Raw genomic sequence first — 15668 nt, 5'->3', positions numbered from 1 at the left:
ATGTCTTCATGTGGAATATGAGGTAGTAGACAAAAATGAAGTTACCATGGATGAAATTTCCTCGGGAGAAATATGTGAAGAAATAAAGAAGATATCAAGAAAAATGAAACTATGGTCACATAAGAAAAAGGAAATAAAAATCCAATATATCTCCATAGAGAAGGTATGAAGACTCTGATAAGATCTGTAAATAAAGGAGACCCTTGACATATAAAGTCTTGGAGATGTGTGTATAAATGTGCAAGATGTTGATGTTGCAAGAAGGAGATGTCATGATGAAAGTCCATCACAAAAGGTAACTTTGAATTAATGTTCATTTTTTTTTTTTTTTAACAACATCTAGATGGGTTGATATAGGATTACCAAAAGAGAGTTGTAGATGTCACCTACAACTAGCACTCATGTGGTTGGATGGAAGATCCTAAAATAAAACATGACTTGAAAGAGCTAGTTGTATGAAGAAAAGTCAGAAGTTGACTCAAGGATCACTTTCTGATAAAGAGAAGGATGACATGAATGATGTGGTTCGCGAAGGAAAGTGATGGATGGATGATTCCCTATGAAAGATTAAGGATCCATAATGAAGAAGATGTAGTTCATGACATCGAAAGGAGGATCCCTACAAACATTTGATAGTACCATGATCTCAACCAAAGAGCTGAGAGTTGTTGTTGATAACAAGTCCCTAGTTAAGAGGGAGCTTGGACAAGTCCCTAGATAAGAGGGATCTTGGCTACATTCCATTTTATAGGAATGTGTATATCTTCCCTGGTTGAGATGGAGAAATAGACACATCATTCTTGTCTTCATTTTGGTTGAGAGAGAGAGATAGATACTAGATTGGGTAAGCATCTAGTATATGATACTCTTTAAGGATGAGGTAGGGCATCCAAGATAAGAGTAGTCATGGAGGAAATTCCTTACGAATGTGTTATTCCAAGATAGGAATTTTCCTAGAAGGTCATACCCTATGAACACTCAGGTGGGGTATGTTCCTTGAGAGACAATGATGATGGTTTATGCCAGTCATTGGTCTCTCCAACATTGTTCTCTGATATTATGGAGAGATAGAGTTGTCAATCAAGGCCTTGTTATGTGAAAATGATAGTTTGTATGATACAAATATATGGCTTACCAATCTGACTCTTCTTATGAGAATTCTTCATATTGAGAATGTCCAAGCACCCTGTATGGATTATGAATACCTCCCTAGTTAAGAGGAAGTGTTGAAATATATAAGTAGGTTCAATATTCATAATGACATATATAATCATGAATTTATGTACTTGATGAAAAGAGAAAATTAATTTCATTATTGTTGTTCTTGAGGCATGGGGTTCATGCTCAAGGGAAAATTATTTCTAGGCCAAGCACCCATTGTGTGCTTCTATGGCTAGTCATTTACTCTACAAGTCAATTGAGCCATTGTCATATATTCAAGACACATTGGGGCATGTTACATACTGTAAAGAAATTTTATTCGAGTCAAATTTGAGTCAAAAGACCTTCCAATACCTCATCATGGTGCAAATATCAAGTCAACCTACACAAATGGACAAGTCAGCCTAAAAGGAGAAATTAGACCTAGTGAAAGACCTATATATAATGGAGACTTCAACCTCACTTAAGGAACTCACTCACACACACAAGTTAGATAAAAAAGGAAGAAGAAGTGTGAGGATAGGAAGGAAAAGAAGAAGAAAAAGAAGAGATATATATTTGTGCTATTTTTTGGGCTATTACTCTCCACATGTTCATAGGCATTAGGGAACCTAGTGTATCAGTAAAGGCTGAGTTTCATAACTTGAGTTAGGGCATTATGAAGCACACCTTGTAGGTCAATCTCTTTAGAAGATAGAATCAATTCAAGCAAAGAGGAAAGGAAGAAGAAACTATCATAATATCCACACATGTCAATGCTATGGTTTCTGCAGAAGAATATACTAGTGGTTGAAGTTGTAGAAGATTTTTCTAGGGGGTCCAAGTTGCAAAAGATTCTACTGGGGGTTGAAGTTGTAGAAAAATTTGTTGGAGAGCGAAATTGAAGAAGTTGTTGAGGAATTGCTGGAAGGAAAGCTCATCAAGAAGGAAACATTTGGCTTGGCCTTGGAGGGTCTTGGTCAAGGATCATAGGTCTTGGAATTCGTCAATTGAAATTCTATAAGAAGTGAAGAATTATTATGGGTTTTCCTCTCAAGAGGAGAGGTTTTGGCCTTGGACAATTTCATACATATTGTATCATTTTGTCTTATTGTTATTTATGGTTTGGTAGTTGTTTGATGAAAAAAACACTAAATATAATCAATTGTAAGAAGAAGCTAATTAATTAAACTAAAAATACATCACAAGCAGTTATCAAAGTAAGATAAGTCACCTATCTTGATGTCCCTAGATTTCTCAACATCTTCTTGCGCATGTTCATTCCTCAATCCATAGTATGACATGACTCATGCACTTGTATAATTTTTGCACGAACTAGTCTTTTCTTCAACTCGTTTTGAATCTTATCAAGGAGCTCAGTTTCTATCCTTTTTTAAGCTCTAATAATATGTAAAAATTCCCAAAATTCTTACAACTATTAATTAAATCAAACTAATAACAAAATACACAATATTTCTTCTACTCAAAATTTTTTGGAATGGAAACAATGAGTAGAAATACAATCACGATCAATCATACATGCAACACAACATTTATATGGGGAACCCAACTCAGAAAAACTCCTCTTTCTTGTATTATCAACTGAGCAATCTAATGGATTACAAAGAATCGACTTCAAGCATGAAGCCTCTACAATACTGATCAACTCCTCGTGAATAACTTCCCAACACTTAACCAAATCAACTTGAAAGAAAGCTCCCATTTCCTTCCGTAGTACAATCCCTAAAAAATAGGAAATTTTCCTTTTTCCTTATGCAATTCCCAAGAGAAATAGGCCTGCTCAATTCTCAAGCTTGTACACAAAACCTACTGTACAATAATGATTACAATTGTGCCTCCATCAAAACTCAATAAGAAATACAAATTTCATGACCAAGTAGTGCTAATTTTAGTAGCTGGAACTAGTTAGTTGAGAGTCAATTGAGTTAACAAAAGTCAAACTACTCAACTAGACTCTAAACAATATCTATTCTAGACTAGAGATAAATTAACTAATAAACACTAATAGTTAACTCAATTAGATTAATAAATTATAACAATCAATTGCACACAACTCAATGAAATCCATCTAACTCGACTTACCTAACAGTGAACTAGTGATAGGAAACATCGCACATGTTAACTGACAATTAGCTTGAATTTCTAAGAGACAAAATTTGAATTTTCTTCTTTGACTAGCCATAAGTCAAAAGATGCTCTTCCTTGCTACAATTTTAACAGTACTTTGATATGTCTTCTCTACAATTTCTACGAGTATGACCAAAATGTGCCAAGTGAAAGTTTCATTAACTTTTCCAAACTTACTATTTTGTTTTCCTCTTCCCAAGAGTGAACTTGTATAGCATGGCATGTGTCCAATTTTTCAAATGTGACTGTGAAATTTCTACCTGAGGTATGCTCCATAAAATTCCATGGAAATTCTACTAGATAGTTTGTCACAATAGATCTTATAAAATTATACTTAAAATTCCAAAACCTATGCTATATATATATATATATATATATATATATATATATATATATCTATCTATATATATATATATAGATATATATATAAAAAATCTTTTGCAAGAGAATTAACATTATGCAGAAAATAGAGAACAATGAAATAAAATCTCACACACACATTTGGAAGAAGATGTGACCTAGGAAACCCATTCAGGAGAAACCTAGCTAGAAGGTGAGGCCGTTCGACTCTCTTTCTTTTATTAGAAAATGTCTGCGAGTACAAAGAAGTATGGCCTACGGCCTATGTGCGACTATAGTGCACAAATTATTTCTGTTTTCTCTATATACTATCCTTATCAACTATTTTTTGTCATTTATGGGACAAATTCACTCAAAATAATGGAACCCATTTTCTTTCTAGTGGTTTGGTTATAACACAACCCGATAATGTACTAGTGGTTGAGTTTGACTACCTCAACTCTTAACCAGAGTTACAGTATAGAATCTTCTACAACCTTCTTTACCATAATCATGTGGCTATCCCCTTTACCATGAACTATGGGGCTTACGTGGCATCCTCTCGAATTATGGTAGTGAAAAGAGGAAGGTCAAGTTTTAAGTGGCATAAAAATCACACTTGGACTCTGATTGACATGATTTTTACGCTGTTAGAAAGGTAACTATGTGTAGAATAAGAAAAAATGGTTCGATGCTAAAGTGGAAAAATTTACCCCCCAGAAAATGTCATTTGATGCCTCAAAATGCTCCTAGAATATTTTGAGACCCCAATTTCCCATATTGGGCCCCACTAGTAAAAAGGGTCCTATGAGTTGATTTCTCCACTTTTTCCACTTTAAAAACATAGATATGGATGAAAAACAATATAATTGTCCAATTTGGATCAAGCTATCTCATTATGTCACTACAACAAAAAAAGGTCATTGGTGAGGGTGATGCCTGTGACAGACCTTTAACGTCCGTCACCAATGTCGCATATGGTGATGGTCCTAAACATTGTTGTAAGTGTATATAGTTATGGTCATTTAAGGTTTTTCACCAAATCCATTTTCGATGACACTTTTGGTGATGGTCGTTAAAGGTCCATGACTAATTCTCTCTTTGGTGACACTTCTAGTGATGATCTTTTATTGACCCTCACCATTGCTCTTTTTGGTTACTTTTGGTGACATTCAAAAAAATTTCATCATCATCTATCATTCCAATGATTTTTTTGATGATGTTATGTGTCTGTTACTATAAGTTTTGTCAAAGGATAACGATTTAAGACCATTATTATGGAGTCTTTTTCATTATGTGTCCAAGTCCATAGTGGTTAGAGTCAATCAATTTGTTAAGAAGTAATTACTGTGTATCATTTCCCTTAAGTAATGAGAATAGAGTTTTCCTATGATTCAACACATGATTAATCTCTATTAGGTCTATTATCTAGCAAATTCCCTTTAGATAAAGTTCCACTAGTGTGTGTAGGAAATATATTATTTAATACATAATCAAGCTCTATCAATTATATTAATGAGAGAGAACTAACACTCCTCAAAATTTGTGGCACATCGTAAAATTGTTTAGCACACAATAACATTTCTTATCACCATGCATGTCTTGGAAAATCTTTGTACCTAGAACATCTTGCCATGACTAGGACACCCAAGCACATGTTGGCATGCCCTAGCACAACATAGCACTCTCCTAGCATGTGTTGGAATGCTTGTAGTCCCTAGCATGCCCTGGAACACCTTGGCATGCATTGACATACATTAGCATGACTTGGCACACATTGGCACTTGGCATGTATTGGAACCTATTATTAGTGTGCCTAGCAAGCCCCTTTTGAAAAAGATAAATTCTTGACTTATTAACCCTCTTATGTGTTCATTTACTTTCATTTTAGCTTGGTTCTTCCTTTTGTTTCCTTGATGCTCCTTGACACATATTGACATACCCTGGCATGTACCCTGCACATCCTAGCATGCCTTAGCACCTAACATGTCTTGCCATACCTTGGCACTATTTGGCACATGTTAGCACACCCTAGAACTCCCTAGCACACTATGGAACTTCTTGACATGCCCTGATATTGCCTAGCATTCCTTACGAGTTCTTAGAATATCTTGTTGCTCCCTCATTGGCATGACAACTAGCACTCATTGACACTCCCTAGCACACCCTCATATTCATTCACTTCCAAGAATTTTGATCTAGTGCTCCTTTGTTTTGTCCTAGTACTCCCTAACAATCCTCAACATGCATTAGCAATCTCTATCACACTTTAGCACTCTTCGACATTCCTTGCCACTTCATAGCATGCATAACACTCCCTGACACATATTGGCACTTGGCAAGTCTTAATATGTTTGGAATGCATTGAGATACCTTGGTATTATTTGGGATGGTTTAATATTATATTTATTTGAGATCAATTATTGGAAATTTGATGAGAAGCAACAAATGAATATGTGGCACTTATAATCCACTAAGACTTGGCACTTGGCACCTATTGGAACCTATTGTTGGTGTGACTAGCATGCCCCTCTTGGAAAAGGTAAATTCATGACTTATTAATCTTCTTATGTGTTCATTTCCTTGTAGTTTAAATTGTTTATCCCTTTTATCACCTTGACAGTCCTTGGCATGCAATGTCACACCCTTGCACATCTTGGCATTCCTTAGCACTTAGCACATCTTCGCATGTTTGAAATGCATTCACACTATTTGACTCATGTTAGCATTTCCTAGCACACCTTGACACACATGCCCTCATAGCTAGCCCTACATGTTTTCATGACTTGGGAACCCAATCAAGTCCTTGGCAATTGTAGTTCATGTGACACTAGCCTCCTTCAACTACAACAACTTGACCAATTGCACCTACTACAACTAGGTTGTACCTCTTTCACCTAAGAAATACCTATAACTCACCTTAGGCCACTCATGTCCAAGCTCAACTTGTCCCCATAGGGGGCTTCACTGACAAAGTAATACCATATCACGCGCATTCATATTGGGGCATAAAAAAGGAGGAAAAAATGAAATATGTTGAGCATATAATAGGGGGTTAAAGGGTTTTTTATATATTATATAGCAATATGTGTGTTATAAGGGATCGTTTATACAATACATTGGCCATGCAGAGGAAAAGAAGAAGTGGGATGGAGAAATAGAGGTTCAAGGGTATTGTGGGAGTATCGAGAGTTGGAGGGAGACAGGAAAATATATGGTAATATTAGGTCCATTATAGCCTAATATTAAAACCTATGGCCCTAGTATTGGCATGCGATTTACGGTAATGTTAAATTCTTAAAGTAAAAGTGATATTCTCCTTTATATTTCATCTTCATCCTTTTACTTAAATTTTTTACATTACCATGAAATGACTTAGGATGTTTGAGCGTGGTTCCAACCTCATTAGATTTCATATGGAGAAAGTAGAATTTTAGATCTCACTCAAAATCCAGTGAACTTATTAGTTTTTCAGGATCTCAAGATTGGGGGGTTTACAATGCTTCCATTGGATTTTTTCATGTATTAGGGTATGGAACTCGTATTTAATCAAGAGAACCAAGCCTTCTATGTACCTTTATGTTAGTGACATTGGTTGTGAAATTCCTCTATCATGACCCTACTAAAAAAGTACCTATCAATCAAACAAAATATTAACTTCACATGCTACGTTTTCTCTATCTTATGTTAATGCTTAGAGGGTTATATTATTGAGAAAGATCCCAATATAGGCAATTATTTTAATGATATGTAGGTATTTCTTGTGCCATGATTTTTTTGGATGCTAAAGGCCATCTAGAGCCTATTTGTTGAAGTATTCTAGGTTAAGAGATGGATTTCACTCAATGTTATTTTGGTTATGTGCACCATTACATGCTATATAAATGAGAACTTGTAATTTGTGGACCTATGGTTGATGAAAATTATAACTGCTAGATGAATGATTTTATACAGTCTAGTCCATATTTTTATGTTTTTTTATCACAATTTCTTCATTCTACAAGCTTTTGCTGACATATCTGCATCAAAATATATAAAAATATATATTATAAAAATTCACTCCCAATATTTCTCCCCAACTAGGAGCTTTTGAAAATGTCACTCCTCACTCATCCTTCCACTCCTACTTCCTCCGCCTACTCTCACTCCAGTTGGCACTCTCACTCCCGAGTATCCTTGCTCTAGAACATACATGCATCACATTATTAATACCTCTATGATTTATGTTGCTAAGCTTGTGATCCTCCCAATGATGAGGAAATAGAGAAGACAACATATATGGCACCTTCACCCTTTCCTTACATTAGTGATGAATAGGTTGAATGAAAGTGAAGGAGACAGTGATACCAACTATTGCTTGGTAGAGGGAACATGCATGCCACATGAGATATTGAAATAGACTATTTTTTGGAAGAGGGTGCATGAATGCTAAGGGCACACATGCCACAACTTGAATTAATTCCAGTTTAGATGTTGTTTCAAATTTAGGAATTTCAATTTTTGATAGAGTTTTTATATTACTAGAGATTTTCTTTTGTTATTTTTAGCATGCACGATATATTCTTACTAATAGGGTGCAGATCCTTAGTCAATTAGAATACTTATGCATGAGAAATTCTCATCTTAGGTACAGGAAAAAAATATTAAGGAAGGGATGCATGCTTGCATGCTCAAGTTCATATTTTGATGTAGATACACTTACTTGGCACTCTTACCATGCAACTATGGTGCACTAGGTGATCAGGTTAGGGCTATGATTTTTCAAAGTCCAACTAGATAGGATTTTTCATGTGTCTGTAATCATTGTACTTTCTCCCCTCTTCCTATTATATAAGTGAGATGAAAGGTGTGCCATTGTGTTGGTTATCGAGGTTTTGTTTTGAAATATTGTAGTGTATCTTTTTTAGTATTCAATAGAAAATATATGTAATTGAGAGTTCAAATCTATGTATTTTCCATTCAAATTTTCCACAGTATGTATCTGTAAATCGACCAACTTATATCTCTCTCTTTTTTATTGAAACTTTCAAGTTTTCAACTACCTAGTATTTAGGTTATTCTTTCTAGGTGTATAATCTTCTTACCATTGTTAATGAAAATAAAGGGATATAATATAAAGTGGTATAAAATTATTAATGAAAAAATAGATACCTACAATATCTAGTGAAAGTAGGGGATTTTTGAATTGGGAAGGTGTATTGGTTTTGTATTGGTAGGGGGTTAAATAAAGTGATTTTTAGAGGGATTTTCCAATATGTAGTCAAATTAAGGGTGTTGTTTAGTATTCCATGAACGCACATGCTATGTTAGAGGTTCATTGAGTGAATCCCCCGTGGTGAGAAGGAGATCATTTGATCAAGGACTAGTCCAAGAGATATGTAGTGATAAACTAGGTTGAGTTAGAGGGCCAAGTAATGGTTGCTAAAGGGAGGCCATGATCATCCACCAAGAGCAAGATCATCATGTGAGGGTTCACAAGAATGTTGGATACCTTAATGGGTTCACAAGAATGTTTCATACCTTAATGGATTGACATGAATATGAGTTGATTTTGGTGGACTTTCCATAGAGTTTTAGATGGAGATTTGAAGCAACCTATAAACAATTAGTCAATGGAATATTAGTTGTTGATTTGTGACCCTAGTTCAATCATCTACAAAAATGTTAAAAGGATGATAACAAGAGTAGTTCAGATATGTTCATAGATTGGACAACAAAAAAATTGGTACACAAGAACAATGATTTTGAGAGGACTCAAATCATTGTTAGGTGGCAGATTTGAATAGCCCTAGATGAGGGAAATATTTTGGGCCCTAGATCAGTAAAAGAATTAACTGTGGTTGGGCAAATTGATGGTAGTCCAAGTATAGTTGGAGGGTTGTTAGCTGATTTTCAAAAAAGAGCCCTAAGTCTTGTACTTGTGAAGGATAACAAGACTAGTAGAAGGGTAAGTGTATAGGTCCTAAGGATGAGCAGACTATGAAGGGCTAAAGTAGCAGTCAGGTGAGCCAACCAACTAGCCCTAGTTCATTGTATTTTAGAGGATTAATTCAATGAGAAAAAGGGTAGCCTCCATAGCTCTAGGCTTGTCATCTTGGAGTTGTAGTATGGAAAAAGTGGGGAGACCAAAGAGTTTTTCACAAATGGAGTTGTGAATAGTTGATCGAAGACCCTAAGTGTTGCATACCTTGAAGGACAAAGGAGGAAACTAGAGGTGGAGTTTGTTGAGTCGAGTTTAGTAACCTAAAGGAGTTGAGCTCATTGATAGAGGTGGATTGAGGAGTTGTAGAATGGGAGCCAAGAGGACCTACAATATGTGTTCAGGAAACATGGACTAAAATGGTTGTGTGTTGCCACCATCAACAAGTGGGTCAAGTTTTGTCTTGTTCGAGATATATTAGTTGTCAAAGGACTAATACAAAGCCCTAGTTGTATTCCTTGTATCAATGTGATTGTAAAGGGCCATGATCCCTAGTACAAGAGCTCTAACCTATTGTATTATAGTTAGTAACATAATGAAGAAGGGTTTGAAAAGGGTCAAAAATATCGTGTACACTAGTTGATTCCTTGATGTGTGTAGATTTCGTTGTGCATTAAAGTAGATGTGTTATGGCACTTGAATGTGTTTGCATCAAAGGTTCTAAGGCCAAACTCATATTCTCATGTGTCGTTGAAATTCAACATATTCCTTGTTCACCTAAGAACTACCTATATCCCATCTTAGGTTACTCATGTCCAATCTCTACTCATCCCAATTAACAAGTTACCAAGACAAGGCTCACATCCCACCGTGGCAGTAAAATAATTAAGAAAAATAGTTTACATCTTGACATGCCATATCACTTGGCCTGTCTTAGAATGCCTTGGTATTATGTGTCACATGGTAGCATCCCCCACATTCCTTGGCATGCTTTAGCACTCCCTAGCACACACTACCACTCCCTGACATGCCCTAGCACTCTGGCATGCCTTAGCACTACCTCACATATCACCTTGTCACTCCCTCTGTAGCACACCTGAAACTCACTGACACTCCTTATCACACTCTTATTAGGTCATTTTTATGCATTTTGAACTAGTTCCACCTTTTTTTTTTCCATGGCACTCTCTAACACTCCTTGGCATGCATTAACACAACCTGGCAGTAGGCACATCTTGGCATGTCACCCTGGCACTCTAGCATTCCTTGTCACTACCTAGCATACCTTGTCACTCACTCCTTAGGACACTTAGAACTCGCTGACACTCCCTATGACACACCCTTATTCATTCATTTCCATGAATTTGAGACTATTTCTCCCTTGTTTTTCCCTGGCACTCCCAAACACTCCCTGACATGCATTGGCACACCCTAGCACCTAACACATATTGGCATGTTGGCCTCTAGAATTCCTTAACACTACCTATCATACCTTGTCACTCCCTCCTTATCACACTCAAAACTCACTGACACTTCCTCTCACAAAGTCTTATTCATTCATTTCCATGCATTAATTTGACCTAATTCTCCCTTGTGTTTCCTTGGAACTCCCTAACACTTCCTAGCACATTTTGGTAGACCTAGAACCTGGCACATCTTAGACACATGTTTCCCTAGAACTCTAGCATGCCTTAGCACTTCTTAACATACCATGTCACTCCCTCCTTAGCACACCTAGAACTTGCTGACACTCCATGTCACACACTCTTATTCATTCATTTCCATGCATTTTGACCTAGTTCTCCCTTGAGTTTCCCTGGCACTTACTAACAATCCTTAGCACACATTGGCACACCTTGGAACTTGGTACATCTTGGCATGCTTCCCTAACACTCTAGCATGCCTTTTCACTGCCTAGCATACCTTGTCACTCCCTCCTTAGCACATTGGAACTCGCTAACACTCCCAATCACACACTCTTATTCATTCATTTCCATGCAATTGAAACTAGTGCTCCCTTGTGTTTCCCTAGAACCCCATAACACACCCTAGCATGCATTGGTGCCACACCCTAGCACCTTGCACATCTGGGCATCATGCCTTAGAAATTGGCATGTCTTGGCATGCCTAACATGTCTTGGAATTGTCTAGCATGTGTTAGCACTTCTTGGCATTCCCTGACAGTACACCTTGGCACTCCCTAGTTGTCATGCCCTTATAGATAGCCTTAATTTTTTTGCGACTTGGGAACCCAAACAAGTCATTGAAAAAATAGTGTTGTGCCTAACCCAAAGTCTTCCTTTTTCTGAAAGTACTTTTTCCAACCCCTTATCACAATCGTAGGCTTTCCTCTTGCAAGTCTTATTCTAAAATTCTACTAACACGCTCTTATTCATTCATTTCCATTCCTTTTAACCTAGTGCTCCCTTGTGTTTTCTTGGTGCTCCCTAACACTTCCTAGCACATTTTGGCATAGTACCCTGGTACATCTTGGACGCATGCTACCCTGGCACTCTAGCATGACTTAGCACTACCTAGCATACCATGTCAATCCCTCCTTAGCACACATGGAACTTGTTAACACTCCTAGTCATACACTGTTATTCATTCATTTCCATGCATTTTGACCTAGTTCTCCCTTGTGTTTCTCGGGAACTCCCTAACACTCCCTAGCACACATTGGCACACCTTGGCACTTGGAACAACTTGGTATGCTTCCCTGACACTCTTAGCATGCCTTAGCACTTCCTAGCATACCTTGTCACTCCCTCCTTAACAAACTTGGAACTCACTAACAGTTCATTTACATGCATCATCTGAGCTAGCCCTTCATTTACATATGGTCTACAGGCATATTCGATCTACGTGGAGACCCATGAGGTTACTTTTGTGCCCTCACACCCATTGGGAGCGCCACATGTTTATTATTTGGAGAATAAGGGGCCAACCCTTGTCCACTAATTTTGGGAGTCCTATTCATCATTGTGGCACTTATGGACTTCATCAGGCTTCTTAGAAGGCCCCAAAACATGTATTATTGATCATTTGACCCTTTTAGAGGCTTATTCATTTGTTTATGAGCTAGTTTGGTGGGCTTGTCACCAAAAGATTAGTTGTTTTGCACATTATTTTATTCTAGGGGCTAATGTAGGCCCAAGTAACTAAATCTAACTCATTAGAAGTGTATAACTATAAGTGATGAGGATTCATTTTAGCATCATCACTTGGATTTGGAACTAGTATCTCTTTAGATATTTTCGCTATCCTTCTTGGAGGATGAATTTTTGGAGAATGGAATGAATTTTGATGTTTGGATAATTTTCATAAATCTTGGAGCTCTTTAATGGCAATTTTTGGATGGTAGGATATATTCTTGTACATGTACGTAAATTTTAATGCTATTCTTTCCTTCTAATTTTGTCACAAACATTATTGTTGGGATTTCACTATACTAGGGCTTATTTGTTGCATCTCTCATGTGAAGTTGTGGAAATTTTGTTTCTAGATAGTTAATTCTTTATGTATGGGCCATGTATAATGAATGATTGTTCCTAGGGATGTTTCATTACTGAAATTCATCTTGACAATCCATTTACCTTGCAAAATGATGTATGAAGTGTTTGAGGTGCTTTTGTTGCTTCCCTAGTGCCTAGCGAAGTTGTCTTTGAGGCCTCCTTGACCTAGAAAATTCAAAGTTCCATAGTCATAATTCTACCTGACTCCAATCTCCCTAAAGGATTAGGCACTGGTCCACACAAAGGTGATCACCTTAAGCCCATTTCCCTCCTCCCCTATCCTCTTCTCTAGGTCTAGTCCTCTAGGTCACCTAGGGCATCAGTTATCTCACGATATAGCCATCCAAATACTTCTATTTTTGGTCAAAAAATATGTTAGTATGTCCTCAATAAGCCCACCAAATTTCATGAGATTCCGACGGTGGTATATTGATATCACAAGCCCTAGATCGAAGACCAATTCTTGCCCTTGGTTTCCCTTAGGCTAGAAATCTCACTGGGATCCTTGCATTTCCTTTCATTAAAATTTCATTCCTTGATCCCTTTCCCCTCGCTAATTAGGTAAAGCATATCATTGATTTCCAAATCCTATCCCCTTGACCTAACCTTGGGTCCAGTTCGTCTTGTGTTATTTCTTCAAAATCACTTGGAACCGAAGCTTCCACAAGAATTCTAGGACTTAGGGATCTCCTTTATAAGACACATAATCAAAACCTAGCCCTAGAAAATTTTCCCGATCCCTTCCTAGAGAGCCTTCCATATTGTCTTCCAAGACAAGCAAGCGACATATTTGAGCCTCTCTTATGAATAGGCTTCCAGGATCACCCCTCACCCTCTCATTGGTCCATCCATTTCATGATCCTTATAATAATGGGTCTCCTCCCATCGGTGAAAATACGTAAAGAGTAGGGAGCCTTAGCCGAGGTTCCAGTGGGTTATCACTCCATTGTTTCTCTTAGCATAGTAGTAACCCTTAAAGGATCCCCTTTTAAGACCCTTGCTAGTTTTAGTAGTAACAAGTCCTATTCTAAAATTCTCCTAACACACTCTTATTCATTCATTTCCATGCATTTTGACCTAGTTCTCCCTTGTGTTTCCCTGGCACTCCCTAACACTTCCTAGCACATGTTGGCACACCCTGGCACATCTTGGATGCATGTCACCCTAACACTCTAGCATGACTTAGTGCTTCCTAGCATACCATGTCACTCCCTCCTTAGCACACCTGGAACTCATTGACACTCCCTGTCACACACTCTTATTCATTCAGTTCCATGCATTTTGACCCAATGCTCCCTTGTGTTTCTCTTTCACTCCCTAACACTCCTTAGCATGCATTGACACACCTTAGCACTTGGCACATCTTGGTATGCTTCCCTAGCACTCTTAGCATGCCTTATCACTTCCTAGCATACCTTGTCACTCCCTCCTTAGCACACCTGGAACTCACTAACACTTCATTTCCATGCATTTGAAACTAGTGCTCCCTTATGTTTCCTTGGCACTTGACCCTCACACTCCCTAGCATGTGTTTGTGCCACACCCTAACACTCCCTAGCATGTGTTCACGCCACACCCTAACACCTAGCACATCTTGGCATGCCTTAGCACTTGGCTTGTCTTGGCATGCCTATCATGCCTTGGAACTATATAGCATGTGTTAGTACTTCTTGGCATTCCTTAGCACACCTTGGTACTCCCTAGCTGTCATGCCCTCATAGATAGGCTTACTTTTTTTGCGACTTGGGAACCCAACCAAGTCATTGACAAAACAATGTTACGCACAACCCAAATCCTCCCTTTGTCTAAAAAGTCTTTATCCAGTCCCTTATTGTAACCATAATCTTGCGTCCTACAAGTCCTATTATGACCTTCTCCTAACACACTTTATCCTTGAGACACCTAGAATTCATTGAAACTCCTTGGCACACACTCTTATTTGTTCATTTCCATGCATTTTGACCTATCTCTCCCTTATGATCTTTTAGCACTCCCTAACACTCCTTGACATGCATTGAAATTGTATGGCATGTGTTATCACGTCTTTTTATTCCTTTTCACTCCTTAGCTATCATGTTGTCACAAGTAACCTTCATTTTTTACCAAGTCTTGCCTCGACTATAATGACTTGACTAAGTTATGGTTACTACAACTAGATTGTGTCGTGTTCACCTAAGAATTGACTATAACTCATCTTAGGCTACTCATGTTCGATTTCAACTTATCCCACTTAACAAGTTACAAGTTACCAAGTCAAGGCTCATGTCTAGTCGCAGTCATAAAATAACTAATAAGCATAGTTTGCATATTGACATGTCATAGCACCTGGCACATCTAACAATCCCTTGGCACTGTGTGGCACATGTTATCAGTAGCACCCCTTGCATTCCTTGGCATGCTTTGGCACTCCCTCTCACACACTACCATTCCATGACATGCCCTAGCACTCTAACATGTCTTGGCACTTCCTAGTATATAACCTTATCACTCCCTCCTTAACACCCCTGAAACTCACTAACACTCCCTATCTCACACTATTATTCGTTCATTTCCATGCATTTTGAAGTAGTTCTCCCTTGTGTTTCCATGGAACTACCTAACACTCC

The sequence above is a fragment of the Pinus tabuliformis genome, chromosome X (assembly GCF_031772625.1).
Source record: "Pinus tabuliformis cultivar Carrire ecotype Pingquan chromosome X, CPIR1, whole genome shotgun sequence".
Lineage (NCBI taxonomy): Eukaryota > Viridiplantae > Streptophyta > Pinopsida > Pinales > Pinaceae > Pinus > Pinus tabuliformis.
The sequence above is the reverse complement of the archived record's forward strand: the minus strand, read 5'-3'. Positions refer to the sequence as shown.